This window comes from Choloepus didactylus, chromosome 25 (genome assembly GCF_015220235.1).
Source record: "Choloepus didactylus isolate mChoDid1 chromosome 25, mChoDid1.pri, whole genome shotgun sequence".
NCBI lineage: Eukaryota > Metazoa > Chordata > Mammalia > Pilosa > Megalonychidae > Choloepus > Choloepus didactylus.
In genome coordinates this window covers 10371532-10380614 of record NC_051331.1, presented here as the reverse complement: position 1 = coordinate 10380614, position 9083 = coordinate 10371532, and the positions used below count along the sequence as shown (strand labels likewise).

The 9083-nt window shown below is 41.8% G+C and overlaps 1 pseudogene; it reads right to left on the bottom strand.

Annotated features, from left to right (window-relative positions):
* Positions 1 to 8140: 8140 nt before the first annotated feature.
* LOC119520370 lies at positions 8141 to 8839 on the bottom strand (annotated as a pseudogene).
* Positions 8840 to 9083: the final 244 nt, after the last annotated feature.

Sequence of the window (9083 nt, the reverse complement as noted above, 5' to 3'; positions counted from 1 at the left end):
AGAAGTTTATTGAACATCTTCACTGGAGTTGATAGTTTGCTGCCTGCCCTATGGAATTGGGACTCATGCATATCCACAGTTGTGTGAGACACTTTTATAAATCATATATTCATAGATATCTCTCATTGATTCTGTTTCCTTAGAGAACCCTAATTAATACAACTTGGTACCAGGAGTAGTTCTTGGGAAACAGAATCTTAAAATGGGCTTTTACAATTTGTTTTCTACTCTGATTAGATTCAAAGGCACTAATGACTCCATTTCCAGTAATCAAGAGAGAACTGATAGTCCATGGCATGAGTTGGCAAAGGAGATACACAAAGTAGCACAATTTGATTCTTCTAATCATACTCTTGTATGAAGCAAAGCTCTGGGTGAGAATGTTTTCAACACCTCCACAGAGTTTTGCAGAATTAAGAGTTATAATGATGTTGGCTGGCTGCTCTTAGATACGTTGCATAAAGTTATAAGAGAAAGGGATGAGCTAAAGGCTTCAAATTTAAAACTTAAATGTTGTATCACAGATGTAAAAGTTTCTATGTTTGCCCTGAAAGAAAATCTTATTTCCTGTGGCCACAGACCTGAGATTTCTGAAAACCAGATGCAGACTCTCACTGTGCAAGTAGCAGATTTACAATGTAAAATAAAGGCTCAACCTATCAGATTGTCTGCTGTTAAAGGCATTGATTGGAGAAGAAATGGGATCCCAAAACTTGGGATGGAGACATATGGATTGATACTAATGGCAGTGAGGATAGTGGAACCCTGGATTCTGCTGAGTTATTGTTAGATTTTCCTGTAGAGGGCTGTCCTGAGGAAACAGCCCCCCCCCACCTCCAGTCTGCCTTAAGGAGCCTGCCATCCAACTCCCACCTAAGGAGATTAACCCTTCAGTGCCTGCTAATCCTGTAATAACCTCCCGTGAGGAAGCAGCCCTCACTCTTCTGTATGGAGAGATTAATCCTGTTTTCAGAGATGAAAATGCAAGAGAATGCCCTGAGGAAAATGGTTTGAGGGATAATTCTAATTCTTTTCATGACCCACCCCCCACCACCAGTCTTTGATTCAACACCTATAACTAGACTAAATTCTCAACAGTCCCTGAAGGGTGAGGTGCAAAGTGTGACCCATGAGGAAGTATGCTATATTCCAAAAGACCTGTATGAGTTTTCCAACTTATACACACAGAAATCAGGGGAATATTTGTGGGAATAGATATTAAGGGTGTGGGATAATGGTGGAAGGAATATAAGGTTTGATCAGGCTGAATTTACTGCTATGGGCCAACTAAGCAGAGATTCTGCATTCAATGTTGTAGCTTGAGAGGTTAGAAAGGGCATTAACAGTTTGTTTGGGTGGTTGGCTGAAACATGGATCAAAAGGTGGCTGACACTTCAGGAGGTTGAAATCCCAGAACTTCCTTGGTATAATGTAAAGGAAGGGATTCAAAGGTTAGAAAAATTGAAATATTAGAGTGGATTTATCATGGAAGACCTGCTCACACACCCCTGGAATGTCCAGAGAACACACTTTTTACCAGGGCAATGAGAAATAAATTCATGAGACTAGCTCAATCATGCCTGAAGAGCTCTATAGTGACCCTTCTCTGTAGGTCAGATATTACTGTAGGAACTGCTGTCACAGAGCTGGAATCCTTAACACAAGGGGGATGATTGGATCCTGAGTTGGGAGAAGCCAAATGGTTACAGTTAATTGCCACAGAGAAGCTGAGCATGGCTTCCATAATGGAAATCAAGCTCAAAGCAGTGATCAAAATAATCTGACTCACAGAGACTTATGGCATCGGCTAGTAGACCATGGCGTACCAAGTCAGAAAATAGATGGGCAATCAACTAAATTCTTGTTTGAACTATACAAGCAGAAGAATTTTAGGTCAAGTGAACAAAAGTCTCCCTTGAATTACAAAAACAGAGAGTCATGGCCCCTTAATCAATTCCCAGATGAGACAGTTTACAGATCCAGAGCCTCTTGAATGAGGGGAAGTTTGGGTAACTTGGGGAAGGACCCAGTTACACTGCCAAAAATAAATACTATTAATCTTCCTCCCAGCCTTTCTCAGGGGGACCTATGGCCTTTTACCAGGGTAACTGTGCATTGGGGAAAAGGAAATGATCAGATATTTCATGGATTATTAGACACTGGTTCAGAAGTGACATTAATCCCAGGAGACACAAAACATCACTCTGGTCCACCAGTCAGAGTTGGGGCTTATGCAGGTCAGGTGATTGATGGAGTTTTAGCTCAGTTCTATCTCACAGTGGGTCCAGTGGGTTGCTGGGCCCATTCTGTGGTTATTTCCCCAGTGCTGGAATGCATAATTGGAATAGACATACTCAACATCTGCCAGAATCCTCACATTGTTTCCCTGACTCGTGGAGTGAGGGCTACTATGTTGGGAAAGGCTGAGTGGAAGCCACTAGAACTGACCCTGCCTAGCAAAATAGCCAGGAGCAATACCAGATTCCTGGAGTGATTGTAAAGATCAATGCCACTCTTAAAGGCTTGAAGGATGCAGGGGTGGTGATTCCCATCACATCCCCATTCAACTCTCCTATTTGGCTTGTGCAGAAAACAGATGGGTCTTGGAGGATGACAGTGGATTATCATAAGCTTAACCAGGTGGTGACTCCAATTATAGCTGCTGTTCCAGATGTGGTATCATTTCTTGAGCAAATCAGTACATCCCTTGGTACCTGGTATGCAGCTATTGATCTAGCAAATGCTTTTTTCTCCATAGCTGTTTGTAAGGTCCACCAGAAACAGTTTGCATTCAGCTGGCAAGGCCAGCAGTTTACATTCACTGTGCTACTTCAGGGTTATATCAACTCTCCAGCCATTTGTCATAATATTGTCCACAGGGATTTTGATCATTTCTCTCTCCCACAAGATATCACACTGGTCCATTATATTGACAATATCATGTTGATTGGACCTGATGAGCAAGAAATGGAAACTACTCTAGATTTGTTGGTAAGGTATTTGTGTGGCAGAGGATGGGAGATAAATCCAACAAAAATACAGGCACATCCCACCTCAGTAAAATTTCTAGAGGTCCAGTGGTGTGGGGCCTGTTGAGATATCCCTTCTAAGGTGAAGGATAAGCTGTTGCATCTGGTCCCTCCTATGACCATAAAAGAGGCACAACAGTTAGTTGGCCTCTGGATTTTGGAGGCAATGTATTCCTCATTTGGGTGTGCTATCTGGCCCATTTACTGAGTGACCAGAAAAGCTTCTGGTTTTGAGTAGGGACCAGAACAAGATGAGGACCTGTGACAGATCCCGGCTGCTGTGCAAGCTACCATGCCACTTGGACCATATGACCCAGCTGATCCAATTGTGCTGGAAGTGACAGTGGCAAATAGAGATGCTGTTTGGAGACTTTGGCAGGCTCCTATAGGAGAATCACAATGTAGACCCTTAGGATTTTGGAGTAAAGCTTTACCATCCTCTGCAGATAACTACTCCCCATTTGAGAAACAGCTCTTGGCCTGCTACTGGGCCTTAGTAGAGACAGAAAGCTTAAGCATGGGCCACCAAGTTACCATGAGACCTGAGTAACCTATCATGAGCTGGGTGATGTCTGACCCACCAAGCCATAAAATTGGGTGTGCATGGCAGCACTCCATCATAAAATTGAAACAGTATACATGAAATAGAGCTCAAGCAGGTCTTGAAGGCCCAAGTAAGTTACATGAGGAAGTGGCCCAAATGCCCATGGACCCCACTCCTTCCACTTTACCTTCTGTTTCCCTGCCAACAGCTATGGCATCTTGGGGAGTTCTTTACAATCAGTTGACTGAGGAAGAGAAAATTTGGCCCTGTTTTACAGATGGTTCTGCAAGATATGCAGGCACCACCCAAAAGTGGTCAGTTGCAACACTGAAACCCCATTCTGGGATGTCCCTGAAGGACAGTGGTGAAGGGAAAGCCCCTCAGTGGGCAGAACTTTAAGCAAAGCACCTGGTTGTTCACTTTGCTTGGAAAGAGAACTGGCCAGAGATGTGTTTGTATACTGTTTCATGGGTTGTTGCTAATGGTTTGGCTGAATGGTCAGGGACTTGGAAGGAAAATGATTGGAAGATTGTTGACAAAGTAGTCTGGGGAAGGGGTATGTGGATAGACCTTGCTGAGTAGGCAAAGGCTATGAAGATATTTGTGTCCCATGTGAATGCTCACCACATGGTGACTTCAGCAGAAGATTTTAATAACCAAGTGGATAAAATGAGCCTTTTTGTGGATACCAATCAGCCTCTTTCCCCAGCAACTCCTGTCATTGCCCAATGGGCTCATGAAGAAAGTGGTCATGGTGGTAGGGATAGAGGTTTTGCATCGGCTCAGCAACATGGACTTCCACTCATCAAGGCTGACCTGGCCACCACCACTGCTGAGTGCCCAATCTACCTGCAGCAGAAATCCACACTCAGTCCCCATATCAGCCTGCTATCTGGTGGCAGGTTGATTACATTGGACCACTTTCATCATGGAAGGGGCAGTAATTTGTTCTTACTGGAATAGATACATACTCTGGATATTGGGTTGCCTTCCCTGCATGTAATTCTTCTGCTAAAACTACCATCTGTGGACTTACAGAATGCCTTACCCACCATCATTGTATTCCACACAGCATTGCTTCTGACCAAGGAACCCACTTCTCAACAAATGACATGAGGGAATGGGCAAACACTTATGGAATTCTCTGATCTTACCATGTTCCCCATCATCCAGAGGCAGCTGAGTTGATAGAAAGGTGGAATGGCCTGTTGAAGACTCAATTATGGTGTCAACTAGGAGGCAATACCTTGCAGGGCTGGGAAAGTGTTCTCCAGGAGGCTGTGTATGCTCTGAACCAGCATCCACTCCATGGTGCTGTTTCTCCCATAACCAGGATTCATGGGGAGAAAACAGGAGTGACACCACTCACTATCATTCCTAGTGATCCATTAGGAAAATTTTTGCTTCCTGTCCCTGCAATTTTAAGCTCTGCTGGTCTACAAGTCTTTGTTCCAAAAGGAGGAGTGCTTCCCCCAGGAAACAAAACAATAATCCCATTGAACTGGGAGTTAAGATGGCCACCTGGCCACTTTGGGCTTCTTATGCCTCTGAATCAACAGCAAGGAAGGGGGCTACTGTACTGGTTGGGGTGATTGATCCTGACTATCAAGGGGAAATAGCACTGCAACTACACAGTGGAAATAAAGAAGAGTTTCCCTGGAATACAGGAGATCCCCAAGGGACTCTCTTAGTACTACCATGCTGTGTAGTTAAAGCCAATGGAAAACTGCAACAACCCAATCCAGGCAGGACTACCAGTGGCCAAGAAACTTCAGGAATGAAGGTTTGGGTCACCCCACCAGGCAAGGAACCATGGCCAGCTGAAATGCTTGCTGAGGGTAAAGGGAACATGGAATGGGTAGTGGAGGAAGGTAGTGATAAATATGAACTATGGCCACATGACAAGTTACAGAAATGAGGACTATGATGGCATGAATATTTCATCCTTGTTTTGTTATGATTATGTTTGTATTTGTCTGTAAAGCAAATATCTTTGCTTTCTTCTCTGTCTTATCCCCTTATCATATGGCATAAGCTGTACTGTTCATTTTGCTGTGTTTAAGCTACAGGAAACTACTTTTTAGAGTTAATATCACCCAAGGACTTGCACCCTATTCTGGAGAGATTTAGAGCATTTCCAGTTGTATGCTACACGGTGTGGAGTATTGTTAGGTGAAATATATGTCTGTTATTTTCTCTATTTAGAGATAAAGTATGATTTTAGGTGATGTGTGTAACTGCCAAGTTGACACGGGGTGGGCTGTGACAGGTTCATATGTCAACTTGGCCAGGTGATGGTACCCCAATATATGGTCAAGCAAGCACTGGCCTAACCATTGCTGTGAGGATATTTCTGGCTGGTTAATACACCAACAGGCTGGTTTATTAAACTATCAGTCAATTGGCTGCAGCTGTGACTGATGACATCAATGAAGGGGGTGCCTTCCACAATGAGAGAATGCAATCAGCTGGATTTAATCCAATAAATCAGTTTAAGACTTTTAAATGAGACAGAGGTCCTTCACTTCTTCTTTGGCTGCCCAGTGAAACATTTCCTGAGGAGTTCATTGAAGGTGCCAGTTCATTTCCTGAGGAGTTCATTGAACATCTTCATTGGAGTTGCTAATTTGCTGCATACCCTATGGAATTTGGACTCTTGCATACTCACAGTTGCACAAGACACTTTTATATATCTTATAAATATATATATTCAAATATATAGATATATATAAGCTCCCTTTCAGGAGCTTATAAACACAATCCCTGGCAATGTCACTCTTTGATAAGACAAATGATTTTGATGAAAATTGTGCGCCACAAGAGCAATTGTTTTCATGTATGAGGGACTGTAGCACACCTCCATTCCTTCAGTCCTTCCTATATTGTATTTACCACATTACCTGCATTAAATATATTGCTACTGAAAATTCAGGCAGCAGATTGCTTTCAACACTGAAGCCAGGAAGTACAATGAAAGAATTTAAATTATTTTTTTCATAAAAAAATAAACAGAATATAAGTGTTTTATGTTGTAGAATGTAAGGGCCCTAGAGATAGATGGCAACTAGTAAAGGGGAAATGATAATCTAACAACAACAGATGAGATATAGAGAGTAATCTTAATTATATGGGGATGCTCAGGAGTGATTTTGGTTTGTTAATTTACCTGGGGTATGGTAGGAACATGATGGAAGAAATGTAGTTATTTTAGGTTATTTGTTTTTCTCATTCCTTTGTTTTGTTTTTGTTTTTTGGTAATTCTTTGATAAATAAAGTATTAAAAACTTATTACAAAGCCACATAAAAAACAATTATGAATCTGAAAAAAATAAACAGAGTGATTTTGATATACAAAAACTAAAGAGATTAGAATCTAGAAATTAGGCAATAACAGATTATCTTTCTATGAACTGATAAAAGTGTCTAGAATTATATCTCCCATTGTTTGATATCTGTTAAACATTACCAAAATTCTGAATTTCAGGATAAAGATGCTTTTATGGAGTGAATGTTACTCAGCTGAAGAATATTTTTAAGGCATGCTTTATGTCTTTGTTTCAAAGACTATAGATAAAGGGGTTCAGCATGGGATTAACCACCATGGACATCACTGAACTACTGCTCTTGCCCTTGAGATTTGGGTAGCAGTAGAAATAAAATACACTCCAGGGGTGGGGCAAGATGGCAGACTGGTGAGCTGTATGTTTTAGTTACTCCTCCAGGAAAGTAGGTAGAAAGCCAGGAACTGCGTAGACTGGACACCACAGAGCAATCTGCGTTTGGGCATACTTCATACAACACTCATGAAAACGTGGAACTGCTGAGATCAGCAAAATCCATAAGTTTTTGTGGCCAGGGGACCCACGCCCCTCCCTGCCAGGCTCAGTCCCGTGGGAGGAGGGGATGTCAGCTCCAGGAAGGAGAAGGGAGAACTGCAGTGGCAGCCCTTATCGGAATCTCATTCTACTGATCCAAACTCCAACCATAGATAGACTGAGACCAGACACCAGAGAATCTGAGAGCAGCCAGCCCAGCAGAGAGGAGACAGGCACAGAGAAAAAAAAACAACACGGAAAACTCCAAAATAAAAGCAGAGGATTTTTGGAGTTCTGGTGAACATAGAAAGGGGAAGGGCCCTGAGGTGCATATGCAAATCCCAAAGAAAAGCTGATCTCTCCGCCCTGTGGACCTTTCCTTAAGGGCCCTGGTTGCTTTGTCTCTTAGCATTTCAATAACCCATTAGATCTCTGAGGAGGGCACTTTTTTTTTTTTTTAAATCCTTTTTTCACAATAGCACATGGTTTTTTTTTCTGGACTCCAAATTCTATTCCACTGAAGTATACGTCTATGCTAGTATCACACTGCTCTGGTTACTATAGCTCTGTAGTAAGTTTTGTGATTAGTATGTGTTTGTCCTCCAGTTGTTTTCTTTTTCCAGAGTGTTTTGTTATTCTAGGTCCCTTGCATTTCCATATGAATTTTAGAGTTAACTTTTCAATTATTGTAAAAAAAAAAGCCAGCTGAGTTTTTTATAGGGATCATTTTGGGGATATTATCAACATCAAGATCAAGATATTGTCATCTTAACAATGTTAAGTTTTGCAATCCATTCACAAATGATGTCTTTCCATTTATGCATGTCTTCTTTAATTTCTTTCAATAAAGCTTTATACTTTTCAGTGAAAAAAAAAATACACTCCAAAAATCTACCATAAAACAGGGACACTATGGAGAGGTGAGACCTACATGTGGAAAATGCTTTGCACTTTTGCCCAGCCAATTAAATTCTCAAAACAGAGGGTACAATCTTAGAGTAAGAGAAAAGGATCCCAGGGAGTGGAATACCACCTGCCTGTCCAGCTGCAAAATATATCACTAGTTCATTGAGGAATGTGTCAGAACAAGCAAGTTTGAGTACCTGATTGAGGTCATAGAAAAAAATAGTGGATTTCTGACTTGGTACAAAAAGACAATTACAAAATCATTAAACCATGTGAAAGGGAGACCAGAACACTCAATAACCAGGATGTCAGCAGCAGAAGACCACAAAGCCTGAGGTTCATAATGACCATGTAGTTCAGGGGTAGTAGATGGCTAGAAAGCAGCAATGGGTCATCACAGCCAGCAGGAAGTTGTCTAATACTCCTAAAAGAATGAAAAATTACATCTGGCTGAGGCACCTTTCATAGGTTATGATTTTGCTCTCTGTTTGGATATTCAACAGCATCTTTGGGACAGTGCTGGAGGTGAAACAGATATCTGTAAAAGGTTAGAGAGGAAGAAGTACATGGGTGTATGGAGGTGTGATGATGGCCAGGATGATGAGCAGGTTCCCAATGAAGGTGAACAGATACATCATCAGGAAACCCCAAAGAGGAAGGGCTGCAATTTGATGTCTTCTGAAAGTTCCAGGAGGATAAATTCTGAAACACGTTTGGTTTTCTGGTTCCATGTAGCTGCTGAAACTAGTGGAAATGAGCCCAGAGCAATGCAAATTTAACCATAAGCAA